This window comes from Stigmatopora argus, chromosome 18, assembly GCF_051989625.1.
Source record: "Stigmatopora argus isolate UIUO_Sarg chromosome 18, RoL_Sarg_1.0, whole genome shotgun sequence".
NCBI classification, from domain to species: Eukaryota; Metazoa; Chordata; class Actinopteri; order Syngnathiformes; family Syngnathidae; genus Stigmatopora; species Stigmatopora argus.
The window spans coordinates 11,634,048-11,658,394 of record NC_135404.1 but is presented as its reverse complement, the minus strand read 5'-3'; the positions used below and the strand labels follow the sequence as shown (position 1 = coordinate 11,658,394).

General features: G+C 43.5%; 1 protein-coding gene across 3 annotated transcripts in view; it reads left to right on the top strand.

The window, feature by feature from the left end:
• Nucleotides 1-24,347, top strand: part of raraa (retinoic acid receptor, alpha a) — a 152,382-nt gene that overhangs the window by 17,234 nt on the left and 110,801 nt on the right. For all 3 annotated transcript variants that reach the window (XM_077625036.1, XM_077625035.1, XM_077625034.1), the window contains one exon: nucleotides 13,384-13,805. The gene's annotated coding sequence lies outside the window, so the exon portion shown is untranslated. The remainder of the gene's footprint in view (nucleotides 1-13,383; nucleotides 13,806-24,347) is intronic.

Genomic DNA, 24,347 nt, shown 5'->3' with positions numbered 1-24,347 from the left:
AATCGCATCATCTTTTTTTGTTTTGTTTTTTTCCATCGTTGTTCCAGTAAAATAGTATTTATCATTCATCACGTCGCGATAGCGAGTGGGCTTTTTTTATCCCCGAATCTGGGAGACGCAGCTCTTCAGATGTGATTTGGATGAGTGAAAAGAGCGATCCGGATGTCTTGTGTTGATATTGGATGCGTATTTTTGCTTGTGAAGATGAATGATGTGCTCAGATTTAATGGGGACTTGACTAATTTCTGTTCTTCTGGCTGTGAAGGGCCTTCCTTGTAGGTCATAGGAAATTTGTGTTAATGGTGAAACGGAGTGTCCTTGTGCGGGATAATAACCTGCATACATCACATGCAGCCAATGTATAGAGACCTTGGTAAAGGCCTTGCTACGGTCACGTGCGCTTCAAGTTCTTCATGCCGCTTTTATAAAACAAAGAACACTCTTTTTTGAGCCAGTTCATTTCAAATCTGCAAATCACCGAATATGACAGGGGATTTTTTTTTTGCTGATCCATGATATAGTGGGGCTTTACTGTGTGAGTTACATACTGTATGCTATTAAATATCAAAAGAGATTTTTTTTCAACCGATTTAGAAGAAAGATTATTTCCATCTGTTGTATTTTTATCGGTAGATTGCCCTCATTGCTACTGAGGGAACAGGAAAAGTAGAATATAAAAATCATTAAAATCTTATACTGAGTTATAACTTTAATGTTATATTACATTTCTGTGCTAAATTATGGCTACAGTGTAATGTTTTTCCCCCATGTCATGTTTGGGGCGCCCTACAAATCAACACCTCATTTTAAAGCCGACACTCAAATCATATCCTGTTTACACCAGCGGACACTGGCCATTCTCGACTATACACACATTTTTCCTGCAACACGGGCTCGATCGATAAACATGATTGATTCGCTGGTAGCTGCGGACAGCCAGCTGATCAATGTCGGCTGGCCTGACGGCCGCAGATCGTACGTCACTGTCACTGGCCGATGTGCGTTGAAATAACTGTGAGTTTTATATCATATCGCATACGGAATTATTTGAAAGTAAATGTGACAACTGTAGCTGCAGCCTACACAATCAAGCTAGATCACATTAGCATCTATTAGGATTGTTAGACATTGAGGCAGTCAGTCGGTCTTCTCGTCGTTCTATAAAACAGAGGCATTGTTACTCCACATGTTGTTTTCTAGCCAAAATGCACCCGTACTCATTCCAGAGTGGCGAGGAAGTGCGTCAAATGTTGCGAAACACGGTATGGCTTGTTATAACAATGCTTCAGATTGCGCTTTGTCAAGAGGTGACCTTGAATTTTTCAGAGGCCCCCGTGGCACAGGTTTGGCCCCTTTGCAGTTTGCACACACCGCTGCTGCAGAGTAACAGGATGGCTTGCAAGGACAGTACTCGAGGGGCCGTTTACACGGCAACTGTAACGGGGTGAAAATGCAAAATGTTCTCCTGAAAGCCCCATCGTTGCTACGATGAGGGTACATTTGAAAACGCAAATCTGCGCTGTCTAAACCGTTGACAGGGCAAATGTGAATTTTGAATGACAGCTGACTTCTGTACTCCGAAACAGTAGGTGGCGGTGTTGCGCCAATGTAAATATGCCAGAGAAGGGCAATGATGACTTCACTGTATGCGACCTTGCACGGCTTAACCACGGTCAACGCTATACATGGGTCAAGTCAACTACCAACGAAGAACAGAAGAACAATTTGGTGCATCCGTGTAATATTTTGTGGACGAAAATGATGAAGACTACACAGTTGGAGATTTCCTTTGCATTCCCCTGCGCATGCAGATTTTCCTGCACGTAAACATGGAACTAAAATAACAGCAAGACGGCGCTTTTGCCCAAGATCCTATCGTATAAACGTGGCCTGACTGACAGAGATGAGTACTACTAATAAGCCCCCCCAAAAGTGAAGGAGAAAGAAAAGAATCTGGGGTGGAGTCGGAACATCTCCGGGGAAATCTCATCGTAGTGAAGTAGGGAGGGGAGAATGTATCTCGTGGAGAGAGGGAGAGAACAGGATGAACAGATCAGAGGTAGCGAGAGCTTTAGGGGATTAACAAATGAACAAACCTGTTGTCCTCTCTTCCCCTTCTTCCTTCTTTATTTTTGCAAACTAGAACACACTCTGAATATTCCAGTCCTCGCCTAACCTCGGTGGAGTTTTTAGGATGGGGGCTCCTTCTTGCCCGATCTGTCTCCAGAAACTCTCCTGGCTCCTTCCACGCTTCGATTTTTAAACCCTCTTTGCTGGCAGGCTTTTCTCACACGCCTTGAAGAGGAAGGCGAGATTGACAGAAAAGACATTGGAGAGCACTCTAATGCCGCACGGTTAGGTCATCTAAGGATTTTTCATTCTCTTCTTTTTCGGGAGGCTCAACACAATGAGAAAACCTACCCAGGAAAAACAAAAAAAAAACAAATCAAAGTCTGTGTACTTCCGGTTCACTGAAAATGGAATCGGCATCTACCGTCGTCAAGGGTAGCCAATTCGTTAAGAAGTAATCCATCCAAAATGGATGTCATTTGCTGCAGATGCACTATCCATTCGCCACCTGCGCCTTCAGGAATCCTAAACAATCCAGTGACAATGTCACTGTTAACTTCCCATCATTTATCTGAACGGTTCTGCAAGACAACTGAGAAAAAAAAAGTAGGCGAGAGAGAACAGTACTACCGAAACTGGGACAGTCACTGTCTAGAAATGTGGACTCATGTTCCCGTTTCCAGTGATTCCCGGGAGCGTGCTTTCTACAAGCGCAGTCAGTTCAGAAGAGCCCACCGGCCGCCCTCGCTATCCTTCTGCTCTCTGTGTTAGCAGGCCTGTCTTGTTTTGACAAAGTCTGCTTTTATGAACACTGAAGTGCCAGTGAATTTAGGCATCGCACTACTGGAAGTCATGAACACTCTTGTCTAGTCCTATATTTCCAAACGGTCCAGCTTCCACCTCCCCAAAGGCCAGAGAAGCAAAAATGCCACTGTCAACTCAGAGGTTACGCTAGTAAATTCGATAGATTGGACCCAAAACATACTTTACATCCCATTTCTCTGGTCCTCGGGAAGCCAAAGTCAGTAACGAGGCTAGCTTTTTTGCACGCAGTTAGTTCCGTTGTGGCAAACCTCTTTGGTTTGAGTCCTCCGCTTGGGTCTCCAGGCTTACTTCAGCCTCGGCCGGTCCTAATAAGTTTCTTCTTTTCACCCTTTTACTAGTATTTTTGTAACTAAGTGAGGAAAGTAAAGGGATGGAGTGAAAATACCACGAAGCAAGGCCGGTTGGAATATTTTCGGACCTTTCAAGGTGCTGGCTGATGCTCTGTATATCATTATCCATCTGTTTGGCTGGAGAAGAACTGGCTGGCGGAAGGGACACGGATCCTCGCGCGAACATCTGCCAGCCTACCTACGCGTTCCCTCCGCCGAGCCATTAGCATCATGCGGGGCCTGGCGTTCATCCAAGTGAGAGAGTGTGACCTTAATCTCTGTGCCTGTCACTGAGCCCCGATCGCATCTGGTCAACTCCAGATGCATGGTCATGGCGGCAACCTCCGCTCCTCGCCAGACGTGATGACAGAAGTGTGTTGAAACAGCTTCCTCGCAACAGACTCGGCATACAAAAATATATTTTTTCTACCGCTTCAGTCTTAGTGTGGCATCTTCAAGCATTTAAGAAAACAAACAAAAAGGGCCTGGTGGCCCATCAGGTTTATAAAAGTAGCGTAGTTGTATAACCTGCTATTTTGTGAGAATAAAGAATGTTTCTAGTTAACTAATTTCACAGTTTTGCACAAATATGCTGGAGATTTGTGGAATATAAACACAATCGAATGTTGTTTTGTCATCAACATTTAACCAGTTTCCAAGCTAATGCTAATGCCGCTCATGTAATCCTCAACAGTCTTTATCGGGTCGCTCAATTACTGCCACAATACAATACTGCAATCAATAAGCAATTAAACAACCTGTAACAGAAAGGTGACTTGGGACATCGCAGTGGACTGCTATTAAAGTCAGCTTAGATTCCACTCTTAGAATGGAAAAAAAATCACTTGAAGTATGTAATACTTGATCGCTTTTATGACTTTACAGGTCTATTTTCAATTTTACAGGTGACATTTGAGTACGTTCTGTGTACCAGTAGTATGGCGGGTTATAATCAGTTTTCAAGGGGGGGGAGATAGATAGGCTAGCTCCATGTCAGGCGATACTCGGTAATCACCTAAGCCAGGAAGAGGTGTTGAAACCACCCATCCTGTGTGGAGGAATAGTTTCTGGTTTGCAAGAAATTCTTGAACTGGACAGTGCATTAATATTCCAGCATGGAGAATGCTTTACAACGTCAGCTAGCATAGTCGTGCCGCTTAACACGACATAAATTCTCCTCCCCGATTCGGCGCCGGGAGCTGATGAGCATATCAGCTGCGTCACTTCACAGTTGACACTGCTGTCAGAGGGCGGTGCCTTCATCCGTTTGGGAGTTTATGTTAAGACGGTTTCATCTGAGAGCCTCATTCGAATGTCTGTCAACTGGCGGTTCATGCCCACCACGGGAAACCAATGAACTGAACATAAGATATGTGTGATTTGAAGGACTGTGTTCGTTAGCGTATGTCCAGTAAATCCGTAAATCCAGTCAACATGCGCAAATGTATGGCGTTTGTAATGTAAAGACAGGGTTGGGCAAACCTTTGCGGTCTGGTGGCAAATTAGATTTTCCGAATGGACATTTTTAGACGCCAAGCTTCATTGTAAGATTTTGCTTCCCGATGCAATGCTGAAGTTAAAGTCCCACGATCACAAACAGATCCATGACTATTAGCATTTGACAAAATAGTTTTTTGACGTAACGATGACGAAATTGAAGGTAAGGATTTTGGCAGAGGGCGAAATGGACTGTCTGACTTCCAATGTGTTGGCATGATCTCTCATAAATCAACAGATTGACTCCAACTCAAAAGTTGCTCTTGAGTCCAAACTGATGCAACGCCGCCATTGAGAGAGATCTAGTCGTTGTTAAAGTGCCCTAAAAAAAGAAATTTCAAAGACAAAATTGGCAAAACCCTCTTCCACACCAAAAATGCACTTTGGGGGCAGTGCGTTAATGAACCAAAACAATGAACGAGTTAGAGTTGAAAGATGAAGGAATTTTTTTAATGCCTTCTAGGGCAGACATTCAGCTTCTTTCTTTCACTAACACACTTTTTACAGGCTTTCATTTGCGCTAAATTAGTGCCCAGGGTTTTAATTGCAGTTTCTGTTGCTCATTTATTGGCGCGGCAGTCTGAGTTTGTGTGATCTGGCATCCAGCGAGGCGGGACCAATGCTCTCCAAAAACCTCCCTGCGGTTTTGCATTTCTCCTTTTTTTCTGTTGTTTCTTTCCTTCTACCCCCTTCCGTTCTTTTTTTTTTCTTCTTCTCCACACCACAATGTTTCTGAGCTTGAACTGTACACGCTGCTGTTTTTATAGAGAATTAGCACGTCCCCACGCAGCGCCTTTTAAATCAGGCCTCCCTCTAGGTAACCGCCGAACAGGCACGTGCCAACAGCCACACATTTAGCATACGGAAGCTACGATTCAAAACGTTGTCCGGACAATGTAGCGGCAATATCGAGTGGAAGACATTTTCGATACTACTGCATTCTCTCGATTTGGCCAAAATTTCTTTTTCACTTTTCGCCCTTCCTCCACGGCATTTTGCAGGCACCCCGGGGTCTAATTAAACCTTAATTACATTTGTTGGAATTGATTTGTGATTTAGTCTTTCCTCCGTTGTTTCGGCTCATTGGCCTCCCTAGAAATGTCATTAATGAGCCATTATTTTCACGGGTGGCCTAATTAAAGGGACATACTACCCGGGTTGGCGGCGACGAGATGCCGGGAAGGGGAACGTGTCGGCGTCTGGCACCCCGGCGATCCAAATTGGGACGCCCAGCGGAGGTGTAGCTTAACTCCCGCGTATGATAGAACATTTTGGGTCACGCCAGGTTGGCAGGGGGCGGATGGGGAAAGACGTCTAGTCATGTTTTATGGCAGGACATTATCATATGACACGGTTGTTTGGGATTGAGGCCCGTGAGGGGGATCTTATTCAATGCCGCTTTTCTCTTCATCCCTGCCAGCTTTAGCGCAAGTTAATATGGAAGCAGAGCATTTTTTGGCAAGAATAGCAAGAACACTTTCAGTCATTTGGTTTCAATTGAACATCAACTCTGGGGAAACTGCTAGCTTGAAAGAAAACAACACCCACCTGTGATGATAAGGCTTATACGCGCAAAAATCTGCATATTACAAAAGCATTTCAATCCAGATGTCGCACACCGGAAAGCGTTCAATGCTAAATTTGCTTTTCCATCTGATTGCTAAAACAGGGGAATTGAGGAATTAGACTTCGGACTGTGAAAATTGTTTCCGGTCTGTCGCGAAAAAGCATGGCAGAAAACTGACAAAGTAAAGGTCAAAAGATCAAGCGGTAAAGAAAATGCTTGCTCTCATCACAAAATTGCAGAGGGTTGTAAACGTTTGAAGCCACTTAGATGCGGCAAAAAAAGCAAAAATAGACAATGGTTGTTATTGTTTTTAATTAGCTTGCAATTGTGCAACCAAATATCTTTCAATTTATTCTGTATTTTGTAATCTGAGGGAATCATACATTTACATGGATTTGGAGTCATAATAGCCCTCCGAGCGAAACCATAACGATGATGTTGTTATGAAAATTAGTTTGAAACCCCAGGACTTTACACACATCAATATTGCACTGCACAGATCTTTATTGAATATATAATAGATACAGTTTAACACCAACTGCTTTTTTTCTGGTAGGGCACTCATTGGAAATCTTGCTTCATTAAACGGAGTGCATGAATTGTGTAAACATCAAATGTTTCAATCTAAGAAGATGTCTTGTGCACCCACATCTACATTTAGCAGGAAAAAAAGATGCACACGCTTATTCTGCACGAAGTACGTCTTGATTCTCCTTCCAAAATGAAAAGGAAAAAGGGAGAAGGCAGCGGCAAATGAGTTGGCAGCTGTTTGTGCTTCTTTTAAAACAGCTCTTTTCCTTAGGGATGCTTGTATGCAGGGGGTGGGGATGGGGGGCTGCCTTTAAAGGGAGAAGAGGGGTTTCTGCGGTGCATTTACATGTGGAAGCTCAAAGCAGTAACAAGCTTTCCCAGCCTGCTGTGGCCTCACACGGCCTACAGTTTCCTCCTTTCTCTATCTCTGATGGCTAACATGTTATTCAATTTTTCTTGTTTTAGTTGCACACATCACTCATTTAGGAGCTGACCTACAATGAGGCGCTCAATAGGGACATATTGCCTTTAGTTTAGACCAACAGTGCAGATGTGACTACCACATTTGCTCGCGTATTAGCCACATCTGCGTATAAGCCGCACCTTTAAAATTACCTTGAAATCGTTTTGCAATTTACAATTTCTCATATAAGATTCACAAATGTGTTACTTTCATTGCAAAACATCGCACATGGTATTTTTGAGACAATGTATAAATCAATTGCTGCACGTAGACAAATTCAAAAAGGAAGTCATGTAAGCAGTACAACCAGGAAATGTGTCTGTAGCGGTCTAGGTAACATGGCGGCGAGCAATGGCAGGCACAAGTGATATTTTTTTTTGCACTTTATGAAAGATATGTTTTTTTCTAGAATTTCATTCATAGACGTCAAAAGAAATTTGTCTTGCGTTATTCCGTTTTGTCCTTGTCAGCTTGCAGTTTCGTGCATGTCAAGTCTAATTTGTCCGCGTTATAAGCCGTACCCTTGATTCATTCGCCATTTTTTTTAACGACAGATACAGCAAAAATACGGTACTCCTTAAAATTGAAACTAAACTGCTTTCTGGCAGACAACACAGTTAACAACATCTTCATAGTACTGCGTAATAACTAAGCTGCAATAGCAAGTGTCTGTCTCTGTATGCTTTTCAACATCCATTCCGATGGTGTATAATGGGAGTCCAATTTACTGGCGAGCAGCCAGTTTCTCCAATATGCTGGTTAGCTGGCAGGCTGAAGGGTATGTAGGGTAACGACTTCATAGATGGCTGAGCTGGTGCGAGGGAGTAGAGAGGAAAGAGCAGTGAGGAGGATGAGTTCACATGAGTTTGTTGCTCATATCTCGCAGCTCACATGGCCCGTCTCCTACCGCCCTCCCTATCTCGCCATTGCCATCTTTGGGGGTGTTCCTACAGCAACAATAATCCATTGCCCGCAGTTCCAAGTCGCCGCATTAATACGGCGTGCGAACACGGCGGAAAGCGGACAATCAAAAAGTATGACGGATGCGATCTTACTGGTCGCCGGGCGGAGAAAAGAAAAAAAAACGCAGTGAGAAAGTGTCACTTTGTTCGTTATAAAATTGATTTGTAGTACTTTACCGGAACCCCGCAATTGCTGAGTCATCTGGAAAAAAAAGCAATGCACTCGTTCCTGAGTAATCCAGCATAAGATGACATGTTTAGCTGAATTTTTCTGGGGCAAATAGGGTTCAAGCGCAGCTCAGCGGCTCCTGACAACGTTACCGTTAATAAGGGATAAACATTTTTTTTTTACGTGATTGAGACTTTCTCCACGCGAGGCGTCCCGCCATTCCGCCTCGCTGCCACTGAACTGGAAAAGAATGGGTTAAACCTGTCTGCGAGCCACATCTGGGAATCATTTGAAACATTCCACAAGGCTTACCACATGTTTTCAGATGGACTAAATCCTGCGAAAGACTCGCCTGTCAGGGGTTTGAAAAATCATCGTTTTTTTTCTCCCTCTCTCCTCTTTTGCCAGCAGGGGAAAAAATGAGAAAATTAAACGGCATAATGGGAGTTTTGCTCGCAGGTGATCGTGGGGATATGGATGGTTTTTCGGGGCCCGTCCCCGTGTGTGGTATCGTCTGTGGAAACGTCCTCCTGTGTTCTCTTGAATGATGACAGCGCGTTACTTGACTGTACGCTGCTGCTGCTTTTGTTTTTGCAGTTCAAAGGCAGCTTTTGGGGCCTTTCTAACTGATTCCATGCAACCGATACCATCTCATCAGCACTCCTGCACTATTTTCCCCTCAAAATCCTTGCACGTAGGGTTTATAAATAAATAATCAATAAATAGTAATAGATAAATAACTGGTCAACATAAACAAATGAGTATAAGTAGTAGTTGTAAGTCTTGATTAGGTCCTAGGTGCAGAACTCGAGTTGAGTATGGTGACAGCTCTTGGGAAGAAAGTGTCCTTGAGTCTGTTTGTCTTGGCTGTTATGGCTCTGTAGTGCCTTCCATAAGGCAGCAGTGTTGAAGCCGGGATGCGTGTTGTCTTTTATGATGCTCACTGCCCAGGCACCAGGATTTGTAGATGCTGGACAGGGTGGGAAGGGGGCAGTTGATGATCTTTCGGGCTGTGTTGATCACCATAGTATATCGTCTTGCCGTTATCGTGCTTTTAGAGTATTTTGTGGCCTCCGGCCTTGCTGTAAAGTCAAGTGACAGCTTGTTTTCTAGTTTGAATGACCAACTAATAAAAGCGGGGTTGCAGTGTGATGAATAGAGGCCTGTCTGGAGGTTTGAAATAAATATGTGGCTTTAAACAGACAGCAGCAGACAGGAGGAATGAAAATTCACTGTGGATGGTGATTGAGAAGCAAAACCTTGGCACCGCTTCACCTTCAAGTCACTCGACAACTCTTTACATAAGCTCGCCACAATTATGGCCGCGCTCACTTTAGGAAAGGTTGACACCTTAAATCGGAATTGTTTGAACAGCGCAGAACTGCTGCATTGTGATTTATGATATACCCCGCTATGCATTTGATTGATAAATAGTTGGCGTGCCGTTGTGAAAGCATTGGCAAGATTTGAATTCACTTCACGAACAGCTTGTATTTTTTTTCATACCACGTTTTATGCTATACTTCATTCACCTGACATTTTATTTGTTGTTTATTGTGTAAACTTTCCCTTACCCCTTTTTCGAGCGCTCATTTCACTCATTGGGTGCCATTAGACGTCCGATCCACCCACCACATATCTATATATACAATTAATATTGTATAGCAGTGACAGTAAATCCATTTTCATAAGTGAAGGATTTTGTTGAAGTGTTTTCTTTTGAACCCACCCATGTTAGCACAGTTGTTTTGGGGGAAAACAGATAGAACTCCGCTCATTTGCATGGCTAAAAATAGAAACATTTCAAATCGAGTCCAAATGTTCATGTTGTTTTTTTTTTTAATGACAGCGTTGTTTTTGTTCCTTGTGAGCAATGACAATAACAATGTAGGGCAGGTATGTTGAATGTTCAATCTGGCTATGTTTAGATATGCCAAGACCATCTTGAGAAGGTTACCACTTGCAATTGACTTTTTGAATTTTTAATGGGGTTTTCTAATATCCTGTCTCTATCATTCTGCTTCAGAAATTCTCAACGCTTCTCACGATATTGCGGTGAATTTATTACGCCACAGTTTGGTGACATTATGAGGGTTGGTAAGGTTTCTGTTGGCTGCACAGAGGAACTCCCCCCTTCATTTCTGCCACTTTGTGGCTCCATGCTGGGAGTGAAAGAATTGTTCGGACTGGCTAATGTTACAACCCTTTGGAAATAGTTGTGCACTTTCACACGGGATAGCAAATGGCCACCAGGGCCATTTCCAGGGAGGGTGGAAAGCGGATCATGTAAGAACCTCTTAAAGTGAAACGCCACTCTCAGTCACGGTCGTCCAGTAAAACCGTCTACACCATTTGCATTCTCTATTTAGGTTTAAATTCCTCTCATCTGTACAGGAACAAAGATGTATTTTGTAGCAGAGAAGTGAAATAGAAGCTGACTTTAAGCTTCTCGTGCGGGCCAAATTCAACGGTACAGTTGTTTGGACTTCCCTGATCTAGACGCAACTGACATACGTGAGTAAGCAGGTGCAGAGCGAATGACATTGAAAGAGACTCCGTGTCTTGTCTTAGCCAAGTCGGGCTCGCCAGCGAGAAGCCAAAAGTCGGCGGAGCGACGCCGTCGGTGGTCTGGTGCGCTACCGGACCGCATAGGCAGTGGCTCGCACGTGCTGCGTGCATACACAATCCTCCATACGGTTGTCAGGCACGTCTGTCACTCTTTGTTGCTCTCTCAAAATAGCACCGGGATCCTTGAAACGTGTCCAAATTCTGCTTCTCTCTCGCCAGACACAAGGCGAACCAAGCAAGTGCCTTGCGAGCCACCGAGTAAATCTTGACAGGTTGAAGATTTGCTGGCATTCTGGGAGTCTAAGCAAAGCATTAAATTCAACCTGCCTCACAAAGCTTTTTGCTATATTTCACTTGCTTTCAGCTGTACACTTTTTCCCCCCAACTCTCCACCCCCCACATTGTCTTATTTCCGAGGTTTAACTTTAATCTATTTTCCCCCATGCTTATAGAAAACACAAATAGCTATGACATTATGCAAATCAGGTTCAGGTTTATTTTCTTACTTCTTACATATGCTCCTTTTTCTCCTGATACCAAACAAGCTTTGAAACAGTGTTTCCCTCCCCATGAGAATTCACTTGCATCAGAAATAATTACATTTTTTTCTCTCCCAGTCATCTACTTTTTCTGTGTCGGCACGCTGATGGAGTGGTTTTGCATGTCCGCTTCACAGTTCTGAGATCGAGGGTTCAATCCCGGTGGGTTTGCATACGTGGGTTTTTTTCTGGTTGCCCCGGTGTCCTCCCATAGCCCAAAAATATGCAAGCTAGGCTGTTTGAGCAGTCAAAATGGTCAAAATTGTATGAGTTTAAGCATGAAATTGTAATGTAGATCCACCAATAAGAGGACGCTGCACTTTAGAGACCTTTACTCACCATATCGTGACAGCCCAGAATGCAAAAGAACCCCCACACGAAAACAGACACACTGTAGCCAACCTAATTGACGTCAACCAAGACATTGAAAAACTCTGTTATGCTAGCGCTGCACACTTTTAGCATCAATGTTACATTACTTGCACGCATGCCTGTGTGTCAATCCCCTCACCCCCCAAGAGCACTACATTCCTCACATACACGCTAATGTGTGACTATGGACACTGCTTAGTGCCACAAACTGTGTAAAAAAACAACTAAAAAGCAGCCAATCACATGTGGGCTGAACTGCGGATTGCGCAATCTCTTTTGACATATCCACGCTTAACGAAAGCCGTAAAGCAAAGAGTATAATTTGCCCTTCGCTCAACAGCGGGTGACGTAAAATGACACAACATCAACAGGAAGTGACCCGAAACCAACAAGACGTGATACAAAAGCAACAGGAAGTGACCTTAAAGTAACGACGAATTCTCGTTGTTTTGTGTTCAGACTGACATTTGTGTCGCCAAAAAGCTGGTTCATGCGACGTAAATAGAAGTAAACTATTGATTTTATAGTCGTCATTTTGCAACATTTTCTTATAATATTACTTCCATCTCCCAATATGACATCAAAACTAGTTATTATGATTTTATTATTTGGAGAGAAGTGCCGCGTTATGACAAAATCACGCAGCACGATCCGCAAAGGAGGATATTTTGGGCTTTAATGGCACTCTCAGCAGGAAACATGGGCACAGTCACGCAACGGCACAGGGACCAGGCTGTTTAAAAATGAATGCGCAACCTAGCCCAAGTATTTGAATAAAGCCACAATTTGGGCCCGCGCTGATGTCATCATTCCTCGACTTTTTCACTTGACACAAATGACAATAAAAGGGCAACGGCTTTCCAAACTCTTTCTAACAACTCACTCCGAATTTTATTTGGATTGAAGTTGCGTCATAAATCCACGAAACAATATGACAAAATAGCCAAACAAATGTTGATGGAAGTTGTTATGAACTGCGAGTATTTGTCGAGTTTTACGATAGTTCCTCTGAGGATTTATTTGATTTTCCAATTGGATGGCAGGCTGTTTTGTTTCCATTTCTCTCGGTCGGATTGACTTTCAGCCAAAGCTGAAATTGACTAACTATTTTGAACAAAGGAATCGGATATTATACGACTGGTGTTGCACATTTGCAATTTGTGGTCGGCTGTGCCGCTAACAAGATTTACTTGGTTGTTTGTTATCCCGCTCGATGGGTGGCCAGGCTCCTCGAGGACCATTTAAAAACTCCAAATTTGATTGGACGCCAACTTGGTGTTTTCAATAACAATTTCTCCCTTTTGCTAACTAACTACGACAACCGGTAAATGAGTTACTAAGCATATCATAACTTTTGAATAGCTGCCCACGGTGGCTGAAAGAGTTCATATTGCAGAGGAAAAAAAAACAAAAAAAAATGTTTCTTTGCTTTTCTATCTAAATGGAAAATGTGGTTTCTTCTTCTTCTTCTTCTTCTTCTTATTCGTGCAGCACATCTGCAGAAGAGCGGGACGTCCACTCTCCACCGCTGGCCCTCATGAGAGGAAAGGGGCGGGCTCATCGCCGGCTGGGGTTGGCTTTCCGAGCCGGAGAGAGCCTCCAATGGTTGCCAGCGAGAGAGCCGCGACAAACTCGCCCGCTCTCGCAACGCAGCTCGCCGCCAGCCCGCCAGCCAGTCAGCCGTCCCCGAAAGAACGCGCGCTCGGCGACCGGCGCAGCTCGACGGGCTCGGGAGTCACACGCCCCGGGACGGAAGCCGCCGTCCCCGCTGGAGGATAAGAGCCCCCCGGCCGCCGGGAAAGTTTGAAAGGAGACGAGCGGGGGTGGGGGCAAGGCTGCCCGCCAGCCTGCCTGACTCAACTTCCACCAGCGAGCAGCCCCGGAAGGAATTGGGAGGAGCCAACAGGTCCCAGGTAAGACACTACTCTGACAGCTCGTCAACACCGGGGAACACACCGCCATCCCATAGATCACCTGGTGGATTCAAATGCTAAATTCAATGATAATTTGACTTTTTTTTATAGGCAAAACAGTGGTTGTTGTAGGCTAGCACGGTAAGATAATGCGAATGTGCGGATATTTTTCCCGTGCTGACAGTTGTCTTCAACATTTTTTTTTAAATTCATTTTTAAAAGCTTCGTTGTAATATTCGCATCAGGAAACGCTTGTCAACGCGGACCTGGAATACAAAGAGTCACATTTTGGGACAGGAATTGGACACCCGTCAATACTTGGTGTTTTATGGGATGGCTTTGGAATTGTTGACATACACTGTCCCTAAAGTTTAGCCACATAAAGAAGAGGTTTTCAAATAATTACATTTTGTTCATATCATCAAATATGGTGCAAAAACACAAATTTATTGAAATGGTAAAAGTTTCACTCTGTTTACATGCAATTATTGTGTAAAAAAGACCTCCCATTAACTTTTATTTCCAAAGAAACAATATTTAGTTTCATGCAATGCTACTTTTTGCCCTTTTTATAGTCTTGCCATTATTTGTTAACATTAGTTCATGGATTTGCAAGATACATGTTTACTTTGATATAAAAAAAAGACTTTACCGTGAACTTAAACTTTAAATTTGAACTGCCAATAACAAACAATTGAAGAATAAAACAAAACTCTATGATAGTAAAGTGGAAAGTTATTGTTCCCTACCGATAACCATTCACACCCACGTTACGCATAATCGTAAAAAAAGAATTGAACTGCATGAAAGTCAGGATAAAAAAATAAAAAAATCCTATTCATTCTATGAGCGACTTGGTTTTAAATCCCAATTACGGGTAATTTGTTAACACCCTGGATTAATGCTGCCAATGTGTCAGCGCTCCGGCAAATTAAATGTCTGCAGTTTTCATCTTTTCGGGCACATCACCAGCAGCGTTGCGAGCGCGCAGTGTTATCTTGTAAAATTTTGCCTTGTAAAAAGTGCAGATTATAGTCTGCGGGGATCTTATTAAGCTCTATTTCAAGCCTTAACGAGCGGAACGACCACTTTTGCCGTGTTTACACACCTCACCTCGCACTATGGAAGCGCGTGATGTTTGATTTATAGAATTGTAATGCTCCTACCAAATCGTAAATGACAGCTCAGCCCTCATCGTGTTTGCAAACGTACACCCCAACCCCTTTTTTTCCCCTTCTGACAGCCCATGGCATTCAGACATGATGCAGTTGACAGCTTGTCATATTTCGGGAAGTTTACTGTTTTGGAGGGTTTTCCCACCCTGTCACCTTTTTCCTCATGGGTGTCATTTGGAGTTACAGGCGGATGTTGCATGTGTAAATCCTTGAAGGCATCGAAGTTAAATACATTTTTCTTCTTCGTTTCTGATAGTTATTTATTGTGTTGTGGTTATTGTTGACTTGTCCAGTAAGAACGCAATATGTACGCAACATGGAAATTGGCAGCCACTATAGATAGAAGCAAAAAGGGATGTCCTAGATGCGATCATGTGATTTTCAGCAAATTGTCATCGTGTGAAAAAGATTGGGTTTGTAAATTGGATTTATTTTTAGGTCTTAGCTCATTGACAATGATAGATAATTTGCAAACAGAACCTAGATCTCGAAAAGCATCGGCTCCTTGTTTTGTAATACCGACCCATACCGATAATAGTACCTTTATAAGTACTTGGCACAGATAATGGAATGGAAGAAATGAAGTCAAAGTGTCGTATTTCCTGTGTACTTGATAACAACGATGCTTCTTTGCACAGTCATCTTGGCAGTCCACGGAATCTGCCCGACAACTTGCGTACAAATTAAAGTGACTGTACAAAAGTTTGAAACCCGTCCTTTTGCGGTCTATTCGATCAAGCAGAAGCGTTCCCAACAAATATTGAACGATATCGCCCGTCGAACCCGGGACGGATTTCAGAAGAGAGCCTGCAGCTGATGTAGTATAAAAATGCTGTGTTTTGATCGCTCTTTATTATGGAAATCATTTGGTCTCTACTCTCACAGGCAGTGTCGTTGATCCCGAGGCGCCGGCCATTAGCCCCGCCCTCCTTGGTTATCACATTGGACTAAATGTGTCATCAGGGCGGCGTCTTTCACACTTGAAGCGGGCGCTCACGTCTTTCTAGTGTGTTGTAATGTTGCTCTCTTTCTTTTGCATCTCTACCACCGGACAGCGATTGTTTCTCCCTTCCGAACACACAGAAGCGTGTCAGTAACTCTCCGCTGTCACTTCCTCTTTCTCTCCGCCTTTGTTTATCTCGTGTCCTCATCTCCCTTGGCACAAAATCTCACCGAGCAAAGCCGATGACGTTCGGCGGCACTGTCGTGCAGCTTGATCTCGTTAGCGTAAAACGGGAAGCTTTCATTGAAACCGTTTAACAATATGACAGCAAACTTTGGATGGACTTCTTGTTGGAAAAGCCCAATGCCCTATTTAATTTTTTCTTTTTAATTTTCACAGCTGATTTGGTTTAATTCGCCCCTCCCCTCACCACAACAACCCGCTCGCCATCTCAAAGCCACGGCGACGCAACACAAAAAAACACATAGCCAACATTGACAGGTGAGACATGCTCCCTACAGAGATGTCACCCAAAGCTTGTTTAATGGGAAACACCTCCTCCACCGTTGTCCTACCCCCAACCACCCACCCACCCACCACCCAGCCTGTCAAAACGTGCTATTTCGGTAGCTCATCGCGTTCAGTGAAAGCCTCGCCGCCGCGGAGGTCGGCTATCGTTAAAAATGCAAACCAATGTGTAGCGAGCGTTGGAGCATTCTTTTTGATGTTCACGTGTTTCTAATTTGCTGGGGTTGGCTTTTAAAAGGAGTTGAATAAATCATCTCAACTTCATTGTCCGCACGCAAAGCGTAGCTTAGTTTTGTTTTATCCTCAGTGTGAAAGCAAGGTAACAGTTGTTTAAGTAGGGCAGAAAAAAAGATTGAAAGTCACACAGCTTTGAACACATGAATGAGACAAGATTAGATAACGTATGGAAGAAAAGTGACAAGTTGGCGTGTGAAAGCTCATTTCTGCTATTACGGTTTCATGCTAATTAGACATTTATTTCATTAGTCCATCACTCTTTTTGACACTTTGTCGACATAAAAATTGCACAAATCCTCCTTTCTGAGCCTTCTCATAGCAAATATTCATTTATTTTTCAATTCGAATTTGATTTATCTTTTATCCAAAAACAGTGAAAACCAGCAATTGCAACTTTTTTGTATACAACCTTATTTTATTAAATGCCCAGTGATTTTCACCCCAAAATTAATTTTCTATATGGCTTTAATATTGGATAACTTTTTTCAAAATTCATTTGGATTTTTTCCCTTTTTAGTACATTTCCGTATTGGTAGATCCACAAAATCATACAAAAATATGGACATTCATATCAACATTAACTTAAAAGGTGTTTCTTTTGTGGGCAAACCTTTTGTTTGTTATCCTTAATTTGGCCAAATTAAAGCTTTGCCTACTTGTAGACCATCTATTTTTCTTTAAAAGAGAAAAAAAATCCTAAATATGACCTCAAAACAGATAGTAAGAGCAATACCGAAAAATAACAAATGAATAAAAGGGTGCCGCTAATAAGGCAGCTCAGCTCCAAATGAAATGGGGCCGACTTTGCCGGAATAAGTCGAACTAAATTGCTATATTACAGCGGTTTGGCTGCGGCGTCCCGTGACGTCGTCAGTGCCTCGGGGACTCGGGTGAGTGTGGGAAAAGCGAGAGGGAAGAAAGTGCGGGAGCTGATACCAAGAGAATGTAGCTAGCTTTTTTGGGGGGAGGAGGGGCCAATGGGAGTAGAGTCTGTGATGTTAAGATGTGAGAGCTCCACTCGTGTTGCCCGGCGGCACTTAGGCAGCCCCACTTGCGCATACTGATTACGTTTTGATGCCTCAGTGGCCAGACACGCCAGGGTTAACTCCCCCCGCCCCCTTTTAACTCTCCTTCTTTACCTCTTTTTATGGCTTTGAGGGTATTAAATAATCTTTACGTGTCAGAGTGCAGCGCTCTCGGTGTTCGTGTCAGCAGAGCCAGAGCGCAATTAGGTCAGGCTGCTAGGATAACATGGTTTCATCCCGACCTTAAAGCGGCAGGGCACCTCACTTCAACTTACGCTGCGTACTCACCTCGTACCTCGCTTCGGAAGGGCTCTCGCCAAGTAGACTCGGGGTTATCCAAGCGCACGCCGACGGAACGTGGTGTCTTTCCAAGGAATGCCTTATTACTTTTGATTGATTTTTTTTTTACCATTGGGCCCGCTTGGTATCGTTTATCATTTGGTTATTTTTACATCCTGGGCTAATGACATATAGTTCCGTCCAAAAGAAAAATAAAGAAGCCCGTTTCTTCCCTTTTTTTTTCAATTCGTAACGATCATTTATTTGAATGTACGATTCAGGAACAATAACTTCAACTCGAGACATAATGTTACACACTGACGTTATCGTAACCGCAATGTTAGGAAGAGTATTGACTTCTTGTTACTATCGTCGGAGTTGAAAAAATGTAAATGATGCTTATTAAAGCGGTTCTCTAACGGCCTAACGAGAACATTTGACTTCTGTCGACGCAGTATGGAGCAATTAAAAAAAGAAAAACAAAAATATAAACAAGCATAGCATCGGACACCACGCAAAAAAAGCCCAGTGTAATTTGTTACTGTTATCTCTCTCGCCAATGACTTCCTCAAAGCGTAAAACATATTTACGGCTCGAGGGAGATCGCATGCACAAATTAGAGCGTCTGCCGCAAGATAGAAGGTGCCAGATCATTTCCATTTAGCCATAAAAGATAAAATGTGTCCATTGCCTGGGAAAGAATACTCATCAATACACTGCGCCACAGTCTTAAATAATGCTACGCTTTTATCTCTAATCTCGCCATTGTACGTCTCATGATAAAGTGTCCCAGAATGGATCGGTGGCGGTGATATTTTAGGTCCCACTATGTTAATTTGCCTCGAGAATCAGGCCACGTTTCGTCTCGTCTCGTTTTTTTTCCTCCACCTAATGAGATTGAAATAAAGACCCATATAACACATTATCCTCTTATTGATTGGGACGGGACGGCGTTTCACGGCGTAAATTGCTTTGGCCGACCTTGAAATCATTGACACATTTATTTGCATCGAGTTGTTGTATTGCTTTTCCGTCAGGAGAACGGATCTTCAAGTTGAAAAGGTTCCATGACATTCGGAACGCTAAACGTTTCAAACACGTTGAAATGAACGCCAATTCATTCCCATAATACAAGAAAAAAACAAATGTTTTTTTAACAAGGAAAAATAGTACTTAACATACACTGTTTCTCTTTTATATTTCAGATGACTTGCGCAAGGCAGTATTTCCAAATTCTCACTACCTGTTTTTCTTTTAAAACCGACTATTTGTCAAGTGAAGTCCAAGTTTTCAGGATATGACTATTTATTGCCGCATCAAAAGGGGATTCCGTTTTGAGTTTCTGAATAGAAAACCCGACACTAGCTTGATGGCCGTCATTTTCACAGAATCAACTCTATTGTTGTTTTCTAATCTTCTTCCACTTGTGACCCATTACACAATGCTAACATTTGATTGGTTGTACTCGCACTTCTCAGAATCCGTCCGGACGCGATTCTCACTCGGTTCTATCTGTCTGGCGTGACCACCCAAATGCCTAAAGACACTAATATCATCATGGGAACCTGCCTTTCATTTTCTGGTTCTTCCTCACTCTTATAAAAGCCCTCATTAATGGCTTGTGTACTTTTATTTATTGTACTGTTAAGTCGCTTGCAGAGGCACATGAGCAATTTTCTCAACCTATCCTTTTTAATAGATAGTATCTATTCAATTTCCCTTCATTTAGCCCCAGGGCGCCACCTTTATCTTTGACAGATGATATTTTCTTCTTTCTCAACCCTGATCTTGAGTGCACGGTCACTGGAAATTGGATTTGCACAGCCTTTACTCCTTGCGTATCTTCATTTTCACTTTGTTTCCTTAATCCCTTCGATCACTAATGCCTGATTTATTATGTTTTAGATTAACGCTGGATTGATGAGTTAACTCACGGGTGCCCTACCTTGTTTCTCCAAAGGGACACGCAGGGATCGTTCCATCCAGTCAACGTGGCCAAGCGGCGTGGTTTTTAATTTAACCTCTGGTTTGGGACACTTATTCAAAGCGAAAATTGCACGGAAAAAGATTCTTACTCGGGATGCCGTCAGTTATTGTCTGCAATTTAATATCCTTCATCTTTTTAAAGCCTGTATAATACCTCAGAAAACCATTATACACCAGGCTCCCTTCCATGTACTGTTTCAAATCACTACACCGACCAAAGCGATCCTCACGCTAATTTTGGCGGAACAAATCCTCGCTATTGTTCCTCTGGCAGTCGAACCGCGCATTACCCAGCTGGCACAGTTGCAGCTGCTCGCACGTTAGCTCGTGTTGCGCGCCACATTCATCAACGCAGAGTGAGTACGGCAGTCGGCGTCGTAACGCTCCTAGATGAAGACCACGCCGCGCTAGCTCCGGCCGGCTAGCGTGTCCTCGGTGGCGGACGGCTCGCAGCGTCCGCCCCAGTACCGCACCGCTGCCTCGGCTGGTGATCGTCAAGAATGTAAAGCTAGTGAGCCACTTATTTTGTCCGTGCGGGCTGTCGTCGTCGTGCGGCCAGACTCGGTGACGAGCCATCGGGCCTCATCACCGTCATGTCGTAGCGGAAATCCTTTCGGAATTCCCGATTTCTGAGCTCGCAGCTGGAGGAAATGGCAAGCCCGAATTACCCTCTCGGACAATTCCGTTCAATGATTGCTGATGTTCTTCTTGCACCTGTTCGTGTCAGTATATTCCATAAAGTGCTCCAATAAATACTTGTAGGGAGGTACTTACCTTCACATTCTATGGAGATACATTTCTAGGACTAAGCACCCCGTCCGTCCTTGGACTGTCTTTTAGCAATCGTTACCGTATTTTCTCGCATATTAGCCGCGTCCACGTATAAGCCGTAACATTTGCCTTAGAATTGTTGAATTTGATAATTTCCCTTATATAAGTCGCCCCCAGATTCGTAATTTTCACTTCCATATTTTAATAGGGGAGTAGAAATGTGTCACTTTGAATGGTATTTCTGAGATTCTGTATGAATCGCAAAGGATCGTCTGCTGGATTGCACATTCCGAAAAGGTATTGCCTTCACGTAGATAAACTAAAAAAGGAAGTCAGGTGAGCAGTACAACCAGGATTTGTGTCCTTAGCGGTCTAGGTAAGATATAGGCGCGCTGAGCGAGCAATGGCAGGCACAAGTAAGTGAGTTTTTATGCAAGATATGTTTTTTTCCTTTCTTGAATTTCAGTCATAGATGTCAAAATACAGAAATAAATTAAATTTTATCTGTTTATCTTTTCTCTATTTTGAAATAAATTACCGTATAGGCCCCATTGTCTTGCGTTATGGCGCTTCATCTGTCACCTTGCAGTTTCGTGCATGTCAAATCTAATTTATGCGCATATAAGCCGTACTCTTGATTCAGTCATCATTTCTCTGAGCGACAAAAATGGCATATATGCGAGAAAATACAACTTTTTTCCTTACACTCGTTCTTTTTCATTGACCTTTTTTTGTAACAGCTCGTATGGTGCGGCATATGGCTGCCATTTCCGATCAGCGACGGCCGTAAAGACGATATGCAAATGTGGGCATGCTAATGGAATTGTAATGTAATGAGGTGCGCGGAATATGACCAATAATGAGGTGTGGTTATTGAGTGTTGATGGCTTTTTTTTTTTTTTGCAACTCGCCCTTTGTTGTTTTCACATCTCGTTTTCGCCGCGTGACAACCGTTAGCCATTAGCACCCAGGCGCCGGCACACAGACTAAGACGTAGAAAGATTGCACTCCCGTTGATTCACGGCATTGGCAGAAAATGATATTGATCAATCGGTGGAGAAGTTGCCGGTTGGAATGGTGGAATTAAATTGGGCAGAACTGAGACAGATGTGTTGCAGTAAATTAAACAAGCGCTGCTGTCTGCTGGGTGACAGCACAATGGTGATTAGGGTTTCATGCGAGCTGCCCTACATTATTTATAGCCGTGCGGAAGCCTGCCTGCAGTTGAATAGAGCCCACAGTCCATTGACCGGGCACATTACAGGAGGCCGCCTGGTAGCGAGAGGGGTGGGGGGGTTAAAAATGCTTTTATTTCCTCATGTCGAGGTGCATTTTCATCTAAATGAAGGCGGGTGCCCCGAGTGTGTTGTTTCCGGACCTTACATGTACGTATTGACTCTGTTCCAAGCCAGCTCCTTTTGCTCCAGGACCATTTGACTTGCATCCAGCCGTTTCCATGTTTGCTCACTTTTGTTATTTTGCATGATCAACTGGTTACATTTTTTCTTCTTCTTTTTGCCGAGCCACGGTCTGCAGTAGGGATCAACTCGGTATTTTGTCTGACTTGTACCTAGCTAGAAATGAGCTACTTTGTACTCTTGAGTGTCTGGTCACCAGTTGCATCCTCATTTTGTTAGCATTTGTATAACAAAGCAATTGAGAGTTTACACGACAAAATGTTCTTGCTGGCAGGCTATAAATAGGGCTATAAAAAGCTTCTTTTTTATCACACACTAGGAATTCTCTGTGAACTGTCCCAACAGGGAAAATAAAGACACTGTGGATTTGATACATTTTGAATTTTTTCTCTTAACATCATGACTTTTTGGCCTTGACCTATTTTATTTTGCCCATTCGCCACTGGGTGGCAGGTCACGGAAACACTTTGACGGTAACATAGTTGTAGAAGAAGAGAGTAGAAGTTCCGATAAAGTTTTGTTTATGTAACTTGATTTTTGGCGTGTACAATGAGGTTTGTAAATGTTCATTGTTTTTCTGCTTGTATGAATGCGGCTATAGTGTCTTGTTTTAAATGGGTCGAAAACCACCAATCTTGGTTTCTCTTTATCGTTATCTTTCAAGCTGTAATCAGGCTGCACTTCCACCATGTTTGATCAACATCTGATCACAGAATTTTTTTTTCATCTGGATTCTGAAACCGCCCATGCATTATATTTCTTACTCTTTCCCCCCACACTCACTGCCATCCTTTTAATTTAGCATTACGCAAAGTGCTGCGTCTCTGCAGGAACATTACTCTAAGCAAAGCTAATCACTTTACCGAGCCGCGTATAGAATTGACGTTTTCATTTCATTCAATACATCGTTTCAGGACTTGGTTACCCAATCATTCTGCCGACTTATTACAGAACAGAGCATCGCTTTGAAAGCTGTTTTGGTTTGTTTACATTCGAGTGTGGGAAAAGAGATTGCAATATCAGCTCCAAATAGTTCAATTTGTCTAATCACCTCCACTAGCACAACACAAGTTATTGTATTTACTCGCCCAAAGTAGGGCTGTGTTTGTTTTAATTAGGAAATCATTTGAAGGATGCACATTGCATAAGCCTTTGTTATTTGTGCCCCATGCCAACAGTATTTTCTTCTCGTTGTTTGGCACCAGGCTTCAGAGCTCAATTTACTTGTCTAGCGAATTTAGCGGGCCGCCGTTAGGCCGCCTCCCCCCTCGGGGGGCGGTGGGGGCGGAGCCACTCCGATAACTTTGAGCCAAATCTGGTCCCCCGCTCTCAATTGCCTCTTTGTCATTTCCTCCACGTGAATACGAGTGTGACTGAGCTGTGGCTCCGTGGTTGGCCGCCGTTCAGATACCTTGTCTGGCTTCCATTAGGCGTAAAAACCTCCCCTTTGACCACAAGCAAAGTCTCTCCATCCGGCGACCTTTGTTTTTCTTTTGAACGAAAGCGAGTCTTAAGTCCCGCTCGTGACGCATGAAATACACGGACGGCTCGACGTTGGCACCGCCGACCGTTTAAACCTGTGATCCCGGCCAGGCCCCGCTCATTAAATTGTGTAAATGATGTAACCTTTTGCCGCCGCGTGCCAGCAAGACATGTTTTTCCACTTAGGGCTTCCAATATTTGTCCGCGTCATAAACACGGGGCATCTGGTCGCCAGCGCTAGTCTCCTTTTCTACTACTTTGACACAGAAATGTGGCCCAAGCCCTCGGAGAGAAGTTGTCTGGCTGCTCGTTTAGCAGCTTTTGTAGCCATGATAAATGTTACTAATCACCTATTGGCCCTTAAAGGTCAAGCCTTTTCCGGGTCGCCCATCACCTCCCCCCTTCCTGCTGTCTTTCAACGGCGCCCCGCGGATAGCCTTTATCTTGCCCCGGCAATATTTTGTCCAGGCGACCCAACGACCCGCTTTCCTTGTCCGCAGTCAAGCGCCAGTTTGTTTATCTCACCCGTAGCCTTTGGAATTCATTCATCGTAAAATGCGATCAGGTCTAATCATGGCGGTATTGCATTAAAGAAATTCAATCTGCTGTCAAGTAGGGATGAAACGATACGTGGTTTTGCCGAGAAGAAAAATGTAGTTTTCCAAGTAAGGGTATCGCTAGCTTCTGATGAGTTGGTG